The following is an 18,732-nucleotide window of genomic DNA, read 5'->3' on the forward strand; positions in this document are numbered from 1 at the left end:
AGGGGGTTCTGTGAATAATATAAGAGGGTGTCTGACGGGATAGAGTTAGGTAGGGAAGGCTTCCTGGTGGAGGTGGTCCCCAAGCTAAGCTTTCTTGATACAAAATGCAGAATTTGAATACATTAGGAAGTACTCATTACAGTTGTTTCATTTTGTTCAGTGAGGCAGAAAAATCTATAAGATGATTTGTAAAGGTTTCTGTCTTCATAATCTTCATAAAGCCCCTTAAAAAAGTTTTGATTGCTGAGGGGGTAAACTTTAATTGCCTGGAAGATTCCTCAGACTACACTAGTGCCAAATCAATAATATACTTTATTTTTCTCTCCCTCATTCTGTCAGCACTTCTTGAGCTCCAGCTCATCAGAGGGACTTTGTAGAAGTTCATACAGGTCTTGAAGAACAAATAAGACTTTGCCAAGAAGGGGGTCAATGGGAAACAAACAAACAAACAAAGGGGACATCTGTAATACTTTCCACAATCTATAATAATAAAAGTACAATATGCTAATTAGACCAGACATCCTTCCAGACAACCTTCTGGACAAAGCCAGGGCTGCGAGGGAAGCCCGGGTCCTGGGTGCCAGAAGGAAGCCGTTGCTGGCAGCTAGGGGAAGGAAGGCCTACTCTTGCACGAATTTTATGCATCAGGCCACTAGTAAAGAAATCTTACCTAATAATAGACAAATATGTAAATTGACCATATCTCCACTACACCACCAGCCAATCAGGAGTGATATGCAAATTAACCCAACCAAGATGGTGGGTAAATTTGCATACCCAGGCAGGGAAGGCAGCGCCAGGGCCCGTCCAAGGGGTTCTGGTCCATCGGGGCTCGGGGAAGTGGGGCAGGCAGCGCCAGGCTCCAACTGTGGGGTCCCGGTCCATTGGGGGCCCGGAGAGGCAGGGCGGGCAGCGCGAGGCTTTTTAGGCTGCTGTAGGGCATGAGGGAAGGCCCACATTTCCTGCTGTTTCTAGCAACACAATTGTCTATTTATTGTGCTTGAATTCTTCTGCCCCCTTACAAGGACTCTAAATTCCCTTGGGGGTTGATTTTCAAGGATAGCTGTTCATGGGAATTACTTGAGGAGTGTGTGTGTGTGTGTGTAAAATATTCCAAACAAGTCTACCCCTTCAGAAATTAGTGTTCTAATTCTGTTCAATTTCCATAGATTCTGATTTTGCTGATTTGGAGAGTATCCAGCCAACAGTAAATTTTAAGTGCCCCTGAATGATTCTAACCTGTGGGTTAGAAGCCACTGCTTATGTTTATGCAAACACAAGAGCCAAATGTCCAGGTAAAATACAGAAATCTCAATTGTACAGCTCAATAAATGTTTACCTATGTCTACACCCCAGTAGCTACCATCCAGAATGTTCTGTTGAATCTTTCTCCATTAGCAACAAAGGCAGAACCAGCTACTTATCTTGGAGAGAGAAAAAAGAGAAAACAAAGGAGCATGTGTGGGAATATGTAATAATACCTCAAAACAGTACCTTCCAATAATTGTATTTATCAGATTATAGGCTCTTTCTCATCTGTGTTGTACTTACCGGCAGTCAAACATCCCTGAGGGGTCTACAGGCCGATGCTCTATCCACTGAGCCAAACCAGTTAGAGGGTTAACACCTTTTCTGACCACTCATTGGCTAAGCTCCCTGTACGCTGCCACTTGCAGTGTTCTTGGTAACTTGGGTAATAAGAATCCAAGAAGGTGATCTAGGGTTTTTCCACCTCACTCCTGGAGGAAAACAACGGTCTACTGCTGGAGGGGCTAAGAAATGTCATATCCTGCCCTAGCCGGTTTGGCTCAGTAGATAATGCCTCGGCCTACCGACCGCAAGGTCCAGGTTTGATTCTGATCAAGGACATGTACCTAGGTTGCAGGCTCCTCCCTGGCCAGGGCCCAGGTTAGGGCTCATGCAGGAGGCAACCAATCAAAGTGTCCCTCTCACATTGATGTTTCTCTTTGACTTTCCCTCCCTCTTCCACACTCTCTAAAAATTAATGGAAACATATCCTCAGGTGAGTATAAAAAAAAGGAAGAAAGAAAGAAATGTCATATCCTATGAAAGACACATCTTGAAATGCCTAAAGAAATTTGTCATTTTTTCGTGGTGAAGGGACTGGAGTCCGTGTTGATGAAAACACCTTGGTGGCTGCGGTGGCTGGCAGTGGCTGCAGCAGCGGGGTGATGGGGCTGGCGCCTTCCCCTGATCAGCCAGGTCGCCTCCCATCAGTAGGATATCCCCTGAGGGCTCCCAGTCTATGAGACAGGGTAGGCTGGGCTGAGGGACCGACCCCGCCCCCCAGTGCATGAATTTCGTGCACCGGGCCCCTAGTCCTATATAATAAAAGCCTAGTGACTGAAATGGTGAAACAACCAGAATGACCAGAGACCAGAATGACCACGGCCCCTCGCACAGGTCACCCCCCCCCCCAATGGGGACTCCCCACCCTGATCTGGGGCCACCATCAGGGCAGGCCAGCCAGCCCCCACCCATGCACCAGGCCTCTATCCTATCCTATATAATAAAAGAGTAAGATGCAAATTGACCCTAACAGTGGAATGACGGGAATGACCGCTGGACCAGTCACTATGAGGCACACTGACCATCTCTCGGTCCCTTTCCCTGGCCGGCAGGCTCTGATCACCTGATGGCAAACGAGGAACTGGGGGTGGGTGGTGGGGAAGGCGGGTGGCGCCAGGCCAAGGCCCCTGCCCCGCCGTTCACCCCACACACAGAGGGCGACCCATGGGCAGGAACAGCCGACCTCTCAGTCCCTTTCCCTGGCCGTCAGGCACCAATCACCCAATGACAAATGGGGAACTGGGGGTGGGTGGTGGCAGCCGGGGAAGATGGCCCTGATTGCAGGCCAGGCCTAGGGACCGTACCCACGCATGAATTTCGTATGCCAGGCCTCTAGTAAAATAATAAAAAAAGACTGCCAAGAAGGTGGTGGGGGGAGAAGGAACAGCAAATGGAAGTATGGGAAGCCTGTGCACCATCTTTAGCCTCTTGTAAACCATTTTTATTCACATTCTTGTTTTATCATCACTCCACACGTTTTTACTAATTCTGTTAAATCAAGATTACCAAGCGTCTATTTGAAGCATGTGCACCACCTGACTTGCCTTTGCAGAGAGGACAGATTTAGAACTTGACCCCGTGGTCAGGTCCAGCTCTCACACAGGTCCCAGGCTTCAGACCCTTCCTGGCGGTAGGCCCAGACCGAGTCATTGGTAGATGGGTGGTCGTGGGTGGTGACTGGACTTCGTGGCTCCCCTGGGCCAGATGCCAATCATCACCTCCCCCCCGCTGTCCGCACCTAATGAATCTCCCCCCTAACCACACTCATGGCCACTATGTCTACAGCACAGGATCCCGAGATCGTGACCCCCAGGTGCTAGCCACCGCTGACTGCAGAGATAACCCAGAGAACAACCCAAAGCCCAGTTGGGCCCATCAGATTCTTTCTGAGAATCTGAGGATAAGATGCTCTGAACCCTTGGTGGTAACACGCCCGCTAGTTGGCAGAGAGGAAGTCCACCCATCAGTGCCCCAAGTGGCAGTTGTCTGAGAGGCATACGTATGGGCTCAGGTGGAGGACGTAACGGCACCATGGGATCACCTGCCAGAGACCTTATAGGCCAGGGGTCTGGTCTCTCCATCAGGGTTTGGCGAACCCCAAAATATGTAGCTTTTGCACCAAAGTCACTTGGCTGTGGAGCTGAGAAGGACTTTCCAATAGACATGTGTATCGGGGTAAAGAGAGTTTCACAGTCTCCTGCTGCAGACAGAACCGGGGCCCAGGAAACGCTGACACATCTGCAGACAAGAAGCTTGCCCTTCTTTTTCTCCAGGAGCAGCATCTCCCTTCCCTGCGCCTCTCCATCTCACCTCCATCCCTCCTCCTCCCGCAGCATCTCCCTTCCCTGTGCCTCTCCATCTCACCTCCATCCCCTCCTCCCACAGCATCTCCCTTCCCTGTGCCTCTCCATCTCACCTCCACCCCCTCCTCCCACAGCATCTCCCTTCCCTGTGCCTCTCCATCTCACCTCCATCCCTCCTCCCACAGCATCTCCTTTCCCCGTGCCTCTCCATCTCACCTCCATCCCCTCCTCCCACAGCATCTCCCTTCCCCGTGCCTCTCCATCTCACCTCCACCCCCTCCTCCCGCAGCATCTCCCTTCCCCGTGCCTCTCCATCTCACCTCCACCCCCTCCTCCCACAGCATCTCCCTTCCCCGTGCCTCTCCATCTCACCTCCATCCCCTCCTCCCACAGCATCTCCCTTCCCCGTGCCTCTCCATCTCACCTCCATCCCTCCTCCTCCTGCAGCATCTCCCTTCCCTGTGCCTCTCCATCTCACCTCCACCCCCTCCTCCCACAGCATCTCCCTTCCCTGTGCCTCTCCATCTCACCTCCACCCCCTCCTCCCACAGCATCTCCCTTCCCCGTGCCTCTCCATCTCACCTCCATCCCCTCCTCCCACAGCATCTCCCTTCCCTGTGCCTCTCCATCTCACGTCCACCCCCTCCTCCCACAGCATCTCCCTTCCCTGTGCCTCTCCATCTCACCTCCACCCCCTCCTCCCACAGCATCTCCCTTCCCTGTGCCTCTCCATCTCACCTCCATCCCTCCTCCCCCTGCAGCATCTCCCTTCCCTGTGCCTCTCCATCTCACCTCCATCCCTCCTCCCACAGCATCTCCTTTCCCCGTGCCTCTCCATCTCACCTCCATCCCTCCTCCCACAGCATCTCCCTTCCCCGTGCCTCTCCATCTCACCTCCATCCCTCCTCCCACAGCATCTCCCTTCCCCGTGCCTCTCCATCTCACCTCCATCCCTCCTCCCACAGCATCTCCCTTCCCCGTGCCTCTCCATCTCACCTCCATCCCTCCTCCCACAGCATCTCCCGTCCCCGTGCCTCTCCATCTCACCTCCATCCCTCCTCCTCCTGTAGCATCTCCCTTCCCTGAGCCTCTCCATCTCACCTCCATCCCTCCTCCCACAGCATCTCCCTTCCCCGTGCCTCTCCATCTCACCTCCATCCCTCCCCCTGCAGCATCTCCCTTCCCCGTGCCTCTCCATCTCACCTCCACCCCCTCCTCCCACAGCATCTCCCTTCCCTGTGCCTCTCCATCTCACCTCCATCCCTCCTCCCACAGCATCTCTCTTCCCTGTGCCTCTCCATCTCACCTCCATCCCTCCTCCCACAGCATCTCCCTTCCCCGTGCCTCTCCATCTCACCTCCATCCCTCCTCCCACAGCATCTCCCTTCCCCGTGCCTCTCCATCTCACCTCCATCCCTCCTCCTCCCACAGCATCTCCCTTCCCTGTGCCTCTCCATCTCACCTCCATCCCTCCTCCCACAGCATCTCCCTTCCCCGTGCCTCTCCATCTCACCTCCATCCCTCCTCCCACAGCATCTCCCTTCCCCGTGCCTCTCCATCTCACCTCCATCCCTCCTCCCACAGCATCTCCCTTCCCCGTGCCTCTCCATCTCACCTCCACCCCCTCCTCCCGCAGCATCTCCCTTCCCTGTGCCTCTCCATCTCACCTCCATCCCTCCTCCCACAGCATCTCCCTTCCCTGTGCCTCTCCATCTCACCTCCATCCCTCCTCCTCCCACAGCATCTCCCTTCCCCGTGCCTCTCCATCTCACCTCCATCCCTCCTCCCACAGCATCTCCTTTCCCCGTGCCTCTCCATCTCACCTCCATCCCTCCTCCCACAGCATCTCCCTTCCCCGTGCCTCTCCATCTCACCTCCATCCCTCCTCCCACAGCATCTCCCTTCCCCGTGCCTCTCCATCTCACCTCCACCCCCTCCTCCCGCAGCATCTCCCTTCCCTGTGCCTCTCCATCTCACCTCCATCCCTCCTCCCACAGCATCTCCCTTCCCTGTGCCTCTCCATCTCACCTCCATCCCTCCTCCCCCAGCATCTCCCTTCCCTGTGCCTCTCCATCTCACCTCCATCCCTCCTCCTCCTGCAGCATCTCCCTTCCCTGCGCCTCTCCATCTCACCTCCATCCCTCCCCCTGCAGCATCTCCCTTCCCTGTGCCTCTCCATCTCACCTCCATCCCTCCTCCTCCCCCTGCAGCATCTCCCTTCCCTGTGCCTCTCCATCTCACCTCCATCCCCTCCTCCTCCCACAGCATTTCCCTTCCCCATGCCTCTCCATCTCACCTCCATCCCCTCCTCCCACAGCATCTCCCTTCCCCGTGCCTCTCCATCTCACCTCCATCCCTCCTCCCGCAGCATCTCCCTTCCCTGTGCCTCTCCATCTCACCTCCATCCCTCCCCCTGCAGCCAGTTGCTTTCACAAGAGCCTCCGAAGGCTCAAATCAGTTCTAGCTCAGTGGCCCTCCTACTCAGGAAGTCAGCTCTTCTGTCCTGAATTCCAGTCTTGTGCCCGCAGAGGTGTCTATCAAAAGGCCACATTCTGGGTTCCTAGGGACAGAGCTCCTCCCTGCCCCCTAGCAGGCCGGGAGATGAGATACCTGATTTAGGGTCCAACAGAGTTCAAAGCATGACATCGTAACCTCAGTTGGTAAAATGTTCCAGACACCACAGTTTCTGGAGTGTCTGCAAGAGCAGGCCCGTACTGGTCCAGGCGAGGGGAGAGGGACTCTCCAGGATATGGTCACTGCGGGGCATGGCCACAGCATGTGGCAGCCTCATTACAATGGGCCGGAGGCAGGCGAGGTGGGACCCGGCAGCTCACCTGGGTGCAGAGTGAGCGGCATCGGGCAGGTGGGATGGCAGAGAAAGGAGGTGAGTGAGGCTCAGGTTCAATGGTATGTGAATCAGCACATCAAGGCAATCAAGCAAATAAGCCGGCGGCAAATCAGGGTCTTGTGGCGGGCAGTTATTTTCGTCCAGGAGCGTCTGCTGGAAGTGGCTCTAACTTCAGAGCAGCCAGAGCGCCTGGGCGCCAGCCCTGCTCTGGGTCAGGAAGAGCCTCCTGGAGCCTCCCAGCGCGGTCTGGGCCAGCAGGGTGCCTTCGGGGCTGCTGCCAGGTGCCTCCATCTCCTCAGACTGGGATTTGAATGGCCCATGATCCATTGGGGCTCTGACGGGTCCGACCCCACTGGAGCCAGTCTGGGAACTTGGAGGGGATTTCATTCTCACTCTCTATTGCCCAAGTTTGGTTTCACCGTCTGAAGATCTTATTTATTTGCTTATTGTCTGTCTCCCCAGTGAAATGTAAATTCCCTCAGAGCAGAGACTTTGATCTGATTTCCCCCCATTGCTGTGTTTTATTAACACCTTGAACAATGCTTGGTTCTTAGTGTGTTTTCAGTAAATATTTGTTGAATATATAAGCAGAGTCCATGAACTTGGGCACATGGTCATGGGCCAAGGCCTGGACAAGTCCAAGTCCTGGAGACCCCGGTAATCCTTTATTCACAGGTCCAAGCTCTGCTGGAGACAGTGGCAGCCATGGCACCACTGTGAGGTCTCAGCACCAGTCCATGCTCTGCCACGGAACACATCCTACATGCGGGATCTGTTCCACTTAAGAACTCACCCAGGAGCTATCCAGAAGGAAGATGTGCCAACTACTGAAAAAGACAAGTTCAAATGTATCCAGGAGGCACTGTCTTGGCCACAGTGGTCTCCCTAGGTATGCGCAGTCCACCTGCTGCCTGACCACTGCCAAAATGAAGTAGGAGTGGTGGTGGCCCACAGCGAGGCAGGTGTCCCTAAGACCCACACTGAAGGATTCCGGAAAGTGGCCAAGGACTGCCGCATTCTTGCCCACCTAGGAAGGCACCTGCTGCCCCGTGGAGGGGTGAGCTGTTTCCAAGAGCACACGATGAAAGTAACAGTGCGAGGCCACATTCACACCTGGACCAGCCAGCAGCGGCGCTGGAAAGCCTGCCAGGACCAGCTCTGTGGGTGGAGCGTGTTTCTTGTGAACCTTCAGGGATTTCATTCTCTTGAGTGATACGAGGCTCCATAAACTGTATCATGTTGGAAAGAGCCTATTCCTTCTGAAGTCTTATAAATACATTTATTTTTGCTGTGACAAAGAAAACATATTTATTAAGAACATAAAATAAAATAAAATAAAATCCTATCTAATAAAAGAGTAATATGCAAATAGACCGTCAGTCCAAGACACAAGATGTCCGCCCCCATGTGGTCAAAGATGGCTGCCCCCATGTGGACACAAGATGGCCACCACAAGATGGCTGGCAGGGGAGGGCAGTTGTGGGCAGTTGAAGGTGACCAGGCCAGCAGAGGAGGGCAGTTGGGGGAGACAAGGCCAGCAAGGGAGGGCAGTAGGGGGGGACCCAGGCCAGCAGGGGAGGACAGTTGGGGGACCCAGGTATGCAGGGGAGGGCAGTTTGAGGGGACCAGGCCTACAGTGGAGGACAGTTGTGGGGGGGACCCAGGCCTGCAGGGTAGTGCAGTTGGGAGGGACCAGGCCTGCATGGGAGGACAGTTGTGGGGGACCCAGGCCTGCAGGAGAGGGCAGTCGCGGGGGACCAGGCCTGCAGGGGAAGGCAGTTGTAGGCAATCAGGCCAACAGGGAGGGCAGTTAGGGGTGACCAGGCCAGCAGAGGAGGGCAGTTGGGGGGTACCAGGCCTGCAGGGGAGGGCTGTTAGGGGCGACCAGACTGGCAGGGGAGGGCAGTTAGGGGAAATTGGGCTGGCTGGGGAGCAGTTAAGTGTCGATCAGGCTGGCAGTGGAATGGTTAGGGGATGATCAGGCTGGCAGGCAGAAGCAGGTTAGGGGCAATCAGGCAGAGGCAGGCAAGCGGTTGGGAGCCAGCAGTCCTGGATTGTGAGAGGGATGTCCCAGATTGGAGAGGGTGCAGGCTGGGCTGAGGGACATCCCCCCTCATGCACGAATTTCATGCACTGGGCCTCTAGTAATAAAATAAAATAAAATGTTTGTTTAAACATACCTCAAAAAGTTACCTGGGTGTCATCAACCGTCACTGGCCTTCCCCCATCCACACCCAAATTCTGTCAGCTCTGATTCTGCAAATACTCTAAGGCATGGGGTCCTCAAACTTTTTAAACAGGGGGCCAGTTCACTGTCCCTCAGACCATTGGAGGGCTGGACTATAGTTTAAAAAAAACTATGAACAAATTCCTATGCACACTGCACATATCTTATTATTATTTTTTTAAAAAATATATATTTTATTGATTTTTTACAAAGAGGAAGGGAGAGGGATAGAGTTAGAAACATCGATCAGCTGCCTCCTGCATACCTCCCACTGGAGATGCGCCTGCAACCAAGGTACATGCCCTTGCCCGGAATTGAACCTGGGACCTTTCAGTCCGCAGGCTGACGCTCTATCCACTGAGCCAAACCGGTTAGGGCCACATATCTTATTTTGAAGTAAAAAAACAAAACGGCAAAAACACCCCCATGTGGCCCGTAGTAGTTTGAGGACGCCTGCTCTAAGGAGATAAAGTGGGACTGTGCCCCCGGACAGAGGATGGTGCATCGACTTGCTTCTGTGGAACAAGCCCTCAGCGACGACTGTTTCCTCTTTGCCAGCCTGCCTCTGCGATGCCGCCCAGTGCCTGCCCGCTGCCTGGTGCTCACAGGTGCTAACATCTCTCAGGGAAGGGGAAGGTGAGCACAGTTCAGGAAATGGCTGACATTTCTCCACGTGCTTTGCCGTTTTGAAAAGCAGCCATGTGGCTCAGTACGTGGAGAGCGCAAGTTTACTAATTAACTCACAGCCCCCCACCGAGTCCGCCTCCCAGCCCCTTTCCTCTTCCATCCTTAGAGACCAGTTTGAATGAGTGCAGACTTGGCTCAACACTCCTGGGCATTCCGTGTGGTGCCATTTCTTAGCATGAGCGCCATCATGCTTGCCACACGTGTTTCTTAGCCGGTGTCATCGGAGTGGAAACAGCATCCTTTGAACAGCAGTGAACTGGGAGACACCAAGGGGATGCGTCTACTTTCGTGCTGACTTTGCACAGTGTCCTTTGGAAGCAAGAATTCGGAGTGAATTTTACTCAGATGCAGATGACACCATCAGCTTTCCAATCCAGCAGTGACCTTTGGTTAAGGTTAAGTCCATCTCCAGGCACTTCTTGAGCACCTGTGACATAAAATGATCAGAGAGGGAATCCATGTGCTACAAGGCAGCATAGTGCTAGGTTTGGAAGATCTGTTTGGTAAGATCGGCTGTATGTTCATTTTTTTTTAAATTTTTTAATTTTTCTTTATTGAGGTATTATATGTGTACATATCTTACCATTGCCCCCCCCACCCCACACCCATACATGCCCTCACCCCTCAGAGTTTTGCATCCATTGTTTATGCTTACATGCATGCATACAAGTCCTTCGTTTGATTTCTTATCTCCCCCACCCCTCCCTAACTTTCCCCCTGTAATTTGAAAGTCTGTTTGATGCTTTACTGTCTCTGTATCTATCTTTTTGTTCATCCGTTTATAATGTTCTTTATTATCCATAAATGAGTGAGATCATGTGGTATTTTTCTTTCATTGACTGGCTTATTTCACTTAGCATAATGTTCTCCAATTCCATCCAGGTTGCTGCAAATGATGAGAATTCCTTCTTTTTTATGGCAGCATAGTATTCCATTGTGTAGATGTACCACAGTTTTCTGATCCAGTCATCTGCTGATGGGCACCTAGGCTGTTTCCAAATCTTAGCTATTGTAAATTGTGCTGCTATGAACATAGTGGTGCATATATCCTTTCTGATTGGTGTTTCTAGTTTCTTTGGATATATTCCCAGGAGTGGGATTACTGGGTCAAATGGGAGTTCAATTTTCAGTTTTTTGAGGAAACTCCATACTGTTCTCCACAGTGGCTGCACCAGTCTGCATTCCCACCAGCAGTGCATGAGGGTTCCTTTTTCTCCGCATCCTCGCCAACACTTGTCATTTGTTGATTTGTTGATGATAGCCATTCTGACAGGTGTGAGATGGTACCTCATTGTTGTTTTGATTTGCATCTCTCGGATAATTAGTGATGTTGAGCATGTTTTCATGTGTCTCCTGGCCTTCCTTCTGTCTTCTTTTGAAAATATTCTGTTTAGGTCCGTTGCCCGTTTTTTTATTGGATCATTTATCTTCCTTTTATTAAGTTGCATAAGCTGCCTGTAGATGTTGGAGATTAAACCTTCATCAGTGATAGCATTTGCAAATATGTTCTCCAATACAGTGGACTTTCTTGTTGTTTTGTTGATGGTTTCTTTTGCTGTAAAAAAGCTTTTCATTTTGATGTGGTCCCATTTGTTTATTTTCTCTTTAGCTTCCATTGCCCTAGGGGCAGTGTCAGTGAAGAAGTTCTTTTGGCATATGTCTGAGATTTTGTTGCCTGTGGATTCCTCTAGTATTTTTATGGTTTCCCATCTTATGTTTAAGTCCTGTATCCATTTTGAGTTTATTTTTGTGTATGGTGTAAGTTGGTGATCTAGTTTCATTTTTTTGCTTGTATCTGTCCAATTTTCCCAACACCATTTATTGAAGAGACTGTCTTGACTCCATTGTATGTTCATGCCTCCTTTGTCAAATATTAATTGAGCATAGTGGTTTGGGTCGATATCTGGATTCTCTATTCTGTTCCATTGATCTATGTCTGTTCTTGTGCCAGTACCAGGCTGTTTTGAGAACAGTGGCTTTGTAATACAGCTTGAAATCTGGTATTGAGATCCCACCTACTTTGTTCTTCTTTCTCAGGATTGCTGTGGCTATTCGGGGTCTTTTTTTATTCCAGATGAATTTTTGGAGAGTTCTTTCTAGGTCTGTGAAATATGCTGTTGGTATTTTGATGGGGAGTGCATTGAATCTGTAGATTTCTTTGGGTAGTATGGACATTTTAATGATGTTGATTCTACCAATCCATGAACATGGTATGTTCTTCCATCTGTTTACGTCTTCCTCTATCTCTTTTTTCAGTGTCCTGTAGTTTTCCTCGTATAGGTCTTTTACCTCCTTAGTTAAGTTTATTCCTAGGTATCTTAATTTTTTTGGTGCGATGGTAAATGGGATTGCTTTTTTAGTCTCTCTTTCTGTAAGTTCACTATTGGTGTATAGAAATGCCATAGATTTCTTGGCGTTAATTTTGTTTTTTGTTTTTTCTTTTTTAATTTCTTTATTGATTAAGGTGTCACATATTTGTCCTCATCCCCCCATTCCCATCCCACACCCCTCCCCACGGATGCCCCAACCCCCTGTTGAACGTAACCGTTGGATAGGCTCATATGCATGCACATAAGTCCTTTGGTTGATCTCTCCCCCCTCCTCCCAACCTCCCCTATCCTCCCTCTGAGGCCCGATAGTCCGATCGATGCCTCCTTGTTTCTGGTTCTGTTCTAGTTCCTCAGTCTATGTTGTTCATCATTTCCCCTAGATGAGCGAGATCATATACTTATAAGAACTGAATGTGAGACGAGATGTAATAGTTATGCTGACAGGCAAATGAATCAGTCTGTAGTGAGTTTCTTTCTGGACCAACAGTTCTTTTGAGACCCAATTTCAATGTCCACCAGTTCCTTATGTGTACATGTCAGCACTGACCCCTCAGCTCTGGATGGTGGACAAATGGTGGTAACGGAGGTCCGACTCCCTCTGGTTTGGTCTCGGCCGGACCCAGGGGCACGACTTCACCCGGACTAAGGGGCACGTGGCCTCACCCAGACACAAGGGGCGCGTGGCCTCACCCGGGCCCGGGACCCAGCCTCACCCGGATGGATCCAGGGGCATACGGCCTCACCCGGACCCAGGATCCGGCTTCACCCATACCCAGGGGTGCAAGGCCTCACCCGGACCCAGGGGCGCGTGGCCTCACCCGGGCCCAGGGACCCAGCCTCATCCGGGTCCAGTGGCGCGTGATCTCACCCGGACCCAGGGGCGCGTGGCCTTACCCGGGCCCAGGGACCCAGCCTCACCCGGGACCAGGGGCGCAAGGCCTCACCTGGACCCAGGGGTGCGTGGACTCAACCGGGCCCAGGGACCCAGCCACACCCGGGTCCAGGGGCGCGTGGCCTCACCCGGACCCAGGGGCACGTGGCCTCTCCCAGACCCAGGGGCGCGTGGCCTCACCCGGACCTGGGACCCAGCCTCACCCGGATCCAGGGACACATGGCTTCACCCGGACCCAGGGGTGCGTGGCCTCTCCCAGACCCAGGGGCGTGTGGCCTCACCCGGACCTAGGTGCGCAAGGCCTCACCTGGATCCAGGGACACATGGCCTCACCCGGACCCGGGGGCGTGTGGCCTCTCCCAGACCCAGGGGCACGTGGCCTCACCCGGGTCTAGGTGCGCGAGGCCTCACCCGGATCCAGGGACACATGGCCTCACCCGGACCCAGGGGCGCGTGGCCTCTCCCAGACCCAGGGGCGCGTGGCCTCACCCGGACCTGGGTGCGCGAGGCCTCACCCGGACCCGGGACCCAGCCTCACCTGGATCCAGGGACATATGGCCTCACCCAGACCCAGGGGCGCGTGGCCTTACCCGGGCCCAGACCCAGCCTTACCCGGATCCAGGGACACATGGCCTCACCCGGACCCGGGGGCGCGTGGCCTCTCCCAGACCCAGGGGCACGTGGCCTCACCCGGGCCTAGGTGCGCGAGGCCTCACCCGGATCCAGGGACACATGGCCTCACCCGGACCCAGGGGCGCGTGGCCTCTCTCAGATTCAGGGGCACGTGGCCTCACCTGGGCCTAGGTGCGAGAGGCCTCACCCGGATCCAGGGACACATGGCCTCACCCGGACCCAGGGGCGCGTGACCTCTCCCAGACCCAGGGGCATGTGGCCTCACCCGGACCTAGGTGCGCGAGGCCTCACCCGGATCCAGGGACACATGGCCTCACCTGGACCCAGGGGCGCGTGGCCTCTCCCAGACCCAGGGACACGTGGCCTCACCCGGACCTGGGACCCAGCCTCACCCGGATCCAGGGACACATGGCTTCACCCGGACCCGGGGACGCGTGGCCTCTCGCAGACCCAGGGGCGTGTGGCCTCACCCGGACCTAGGTGCGCAAGGCCTCACCTGGATCCAGGGACACATGGCCTCACCCGGACCCGGGGGCGTGTGTCCTCTCCCAGACCCAGGGGCACGTGGCCTCACCCGGGCCTAGGTGCGTGAAGCCTCACCCGGATCCAGGGACACATGGCCTCACCCGGACCCAAGGGCGCATGGCCTCTCCCTGACCCAGGGGCGCGTGGCCTCACCCAGACTTGGGTGCGCGAGGCCTCACATGGACCCGGGACCCAGCCTCACCCGGATCCAGGGACACATGGCCTCACCTGGACCCAGGGGCGTGTGGCCTCTCCCAGACCCAGGGGCGCGTGGCCTCTCCCGGACCTAGGTGCGCAAGGCCTCACCCAGATCCAGGGACACTTGGCGTTAATTTTGTATCCCGCTACATTGCGGAATTCATTTATTAAGCCTATTAGTTTTTTGATGGAATCTTTTGGTTTTTTTTTTTTATGTACAATATCATGTCATCTGCAAATAAGGACAGCTTCACTTCTTCTTTTCCAATTTGGATGCCTCTTATTTCTTCTTCTTGCCTAATTGCGATAGCTAATACTTCCAGTACTATGTCAAACAGTAGTGGTGAGAGTGGGCATCCCTGTCTTGTTCCTGTTCTTAGGGGAAATGGTTTTAGTTTTTGACCATTGAGTATGATGTTTGCTGTGGGTTTATCATATATAGCTTTTATTACGTTGAGGTATGATCCTTCTATTCCCACCTTGTTGAGAGTTTTTATCAAGAAAGGGTGTTGGATTTTGTCAAATGCTTTTTCTGCATCTATTGATATGACTATGTGATTTTTATCTCTCAATTTGTTTATGTGATGTATCACGTTTATTGATTTGTGGATATTGTACCATCCTTGCATTCCTGGGATAAATCCTACTTGGTCATGATGTATGATCTTTCTGATGTATTGCTGGAGCCGATTTGCTAGGATTTTGTTGAGGATTTTGGCATCTATGTTCATGAGGGATATTGGTCTGTAATTCTCTTTCCTTGTGTTGTCTTTATCTGGTTTTGGTATTAGGGTGATGCTGGCTTCATAGAAGGAGCCTGGAAGTGTTCCTTCCTCTTGAATTTTTTGGAATAGTCTGAGGAGGATAGGTTTTAGTTCTTCCTTGAAAGTTTGGTAAAACTCTCCTGTGAAGCCGTCTGGCCCCGGGCTTTTGTTTGCCGGAAGCTTTTTGATGACTGCTTCAATTTCTTCCATAGTTACTGGCATGTTGAGCTGTTTAGATTCTTCCTGATTGAGTTTTGGAAGGTTGTATTTTTCTAGGAATATGTCGATTTCCTCCAGGTTGTCCAGTTTGTTGGAATAGAGTTGTTCGTAGTATTTTGTAACAATCCTTTGTATTTTTGTTGGGGTCTGTTGTTATTTCACCTCTTTCATTTCTGATTTTGTTTATTTGTGTCCTCTCTCTTTGCTTCTTGGTGAGCGTGGCTAGAGGTTCATCAATCTTGTTTATCCTTTCAAAGAACCAGCTCTTGGTTTTGTTGATCTTTTGTATTGTTTCTTTGGTCTCTATGTCGTTTATATCCGCTTTGATCTTTATTATTTCCTTCCTTCTGTTTACACTGGGCTTTTCTTGTTGCTCTCTTTCTAACTCTTTGAGTTGTTGGGTTAGGTAATTTATTACCATTGTTTCTTGTTTTTTGCAGTAGGCTTGTAGAGCTATGAACTTCCCTCTCAGGACTGCTTTTGCTGTGTCCCATAGATTTTGGATTGTTGCATTTTCATTGTCATTTGTTGCCATGATGTTTTTTATTCCTTGATGTCTTTGGTAACCCAGTCATTGTTTAATAGCATGCTGTTTAGTCTCCATGTGTTTGATTTCTTTGGGTTGTTTGTATTGTAGTTGATTTCCAGTTTTATGCCACTGTGATCTGAGAAGATGCTTGATATGATTTCTATCTTCTTGAATTTGGAGAGACTTTGTCTATGTCCTAACATATGGTCTATCTTTGAAAATGACCCATGTGCACTTGAGAAGAATGTATATTCTGTGGCTTTGGGGTGAAATGTTCTGAAGATGTCGATTAATTCCATTTGGTCTAGTGAGTCATTTAGGATTGATGTTTCTTTGCTGATTTTTTGTTTAGAGGATTTGTCCAATGGTGATAGTGGGGTATTGAAGTCTCCTACTGTGATTGTAATGCTGTCAATCTCTCCTTTGATATCTTCCAGGAGTTTTTTAATGTATCTTGGTGCTCCTGTATTGGGTGCATATATGTTTACCAGAGTTATTTCTTCTTGTTGAATTGCTCCCTTTAGTATTATGAAGTGGCCTTCATTATCTCTTGTTATGTCCTTCACTTTGAGATCTAAGTTGTCAGATAGAAGTATTGCTACCCCAGCTTTTTTTTTTCATTTCCATTCACCTGGAAAACCTTTTTCCATCCCTTTACTCTCAGTCTGTATGCATCTTTTTTTTTGAGGTGGGTTTCCTGTAGATAGCAGATATATGGGTTTTGTTTTCTTATCCAATCTGTTACCCTGTGTCTTTTGATTGGGGCATTCAATCAATTTATATTTAAAGTTATTATTGATAGGTACTTATTTGTTGCCATTTTTAAAAATATATATTTTATTGATTTTTTACAGAGAGGAAGAGAGAGGGATAGAGAGTCAGAAACATCGATGAGAGAGAAACATCGATCAGCCGCCTCTTGCACACTCCCCACTGGGGATGTGCCCGCAACCAATGTACATGCCCTTGACCGGAATCGAACCTGGGACCCCTGAGTCCGCAGACCGACGCTCTATCCACTGAGCCAAACCAGTTTTGGCTTTTGCCATTTTTATTCTATACCCCTGTGTTCCTTCTTTGCTTCCTATTTCTTTCTTTTCTTTTTTACAGCAGACCCTTTAGCATTTCTTTCATTGCTGGTTTGGTGGTGATAAACTCCCTTAGTCCTTTTTTGTCTGTGAAGCTCCTGATTTCACCTTCAATTTTGATTGTTAGCCTTGCTGGGTACAGTATTCTTGGATTGAGACCCTTCCTTTGCATGACTTTGTATATTTCATTCCATTCCCTTCTGGCCTGATGAGTTTCTCTTGAGAAATCAGTTGCTAGTCTGATGGGGGTTCCTTTGTATGTAACTGTCTGTCTCTCTCTTTGTCGTTGGCGTTTGCCAACTTAATTATAATGTGCCTTGGTTTCAGTCTTTTGGGGTTCATTTTGCTTGGGACTCTGTGAGCTTCTTGGATTTGTGTGGGTTTTTTCTTCCCTATATCAGGGAAGTTTTCTATTATTATTTCTTCAAACAGGTTTTCTATTCCTTGCTCAGTTTCCTTTCCTTCTGGTACCCCTATTATCCTGATGTTGTTTTGTTTTGTGTTGTCGCGAAGTTCCCTTAGGCTCTCCTCATGTTTTCTAATTTTTGTTTCTGGAAGCTGTTGTACTTGGGTATTTTTTTCCATCTTGTCTTCTAGTTCACTTATGCGGTCCTCTGCTTCTTCTAGTCTACTCTTGATGCTTTCTATTGAGTTCTTTACAGCAGCGATGTCATTTTTCATTTGTTCTTGGTTCTTCTTCATTTCCTCTTGGTTCTTACTCATATTGTCAAATTTGTCTTCCATCCTTTTCCGCCACCTTATGACCATTTCTCTGAATTCTTTCTCTGATAGGTTGTTTGCCTCTAATTCGTTTACTTCCTTTTCTGGTGATGCCTGCTTTTCTTTCCTATGGGGGCTATTTCTTTGTCTCCCCATGGTCTCTCTTCTCCGGATGTCTGGTTATATAGTTCTCTCTCTCCGGTGTTGATTTAAAGGTACAAAATACAACACAACCAGGCACAACAGACAAGGCACTGAACAGAATTGTATTCACGATATTAATAACCTCCAATAAAGGTAACCACCAGAGAAAGACAAATTAGGGAATAGGAGTGGAAGAGGGAGAGTAAAAAGAAAGAACAACAAAAAAAGAATGTGAATCTGAACTTGGGAAAAGAGCAGAAAAAAAAGAAAAGAAAAAAAAGTAAGAGAGACAAGAATGATACTAAGAGAGAAAAGGGGAACAAAATATATATATGGGGAGTAAACTCCACTAGAACAACCACTAATCCCAGCAAATTCCAGCAACACGAGCCTGGAAATTAATACAAACTGCAACACCAACTAATATCAAGTGAGGTAAGGGAAAACAAAAGTAAAAAACAAACAAAAACAAAGCAAACAAAAGAACCAACCAAACAAACAAAAAGAATAATCAAAACAATCTCATAAAAAAAGCATAAAAATTCAATCTAATCAACATTCAAGCAAGCAACAACAAAAGGCCAGAGAGAGAAATAATTTTTTTAAGGTAGCGTAGAGAGAGGTATGTATGGATTTGGAGCAGGGGGGTTGGGAATTAGATATATAAGTAGGGTGAAATTTTAGCAGAGGGTAAACTGAAAAAGTAGGGAAAATCTAAAGCCAGAAAAGGTTAAGATAAACAGGAGATCAAAAGGGGAAATGTTAGGAGGAGAGTGATGGCATAATGTGAGCGTTGAGATAGGGTAAAATGATTGTAAGGGAAAGATGCAAATAGAATGTAGGACACTAATCCCAAAATAAAAGAAAGAGAAAATCAAATGACATTAAAAAAAAGTAAAATAATAGTAATAATAATGCTGATTGAAAATAAAAATGTAATAATTAAAAAGGTGAAAATCGAATGAGGAAAAAGAAAAAAATTTAGTTTCTTAAGTAAAAGATGCAAAAAATGAAAATAAAAAAATTTTAAAAAAT

Source organism: Eptesicus fuscus, chromosome 19 (assembly GCF_027574615.1).
Source record: "Eptesicus fuscus isolate TK198812 chromosome 19, DD_ASM_mEF_20220401, whole genome shotgun sequence".
Lineage (NCBI taxonomy): Eukaryota > Metazoa > Chordata > Mammalia > Chiroptera > Vespertilionidae > Eptesicus > Eptesicus fuscus.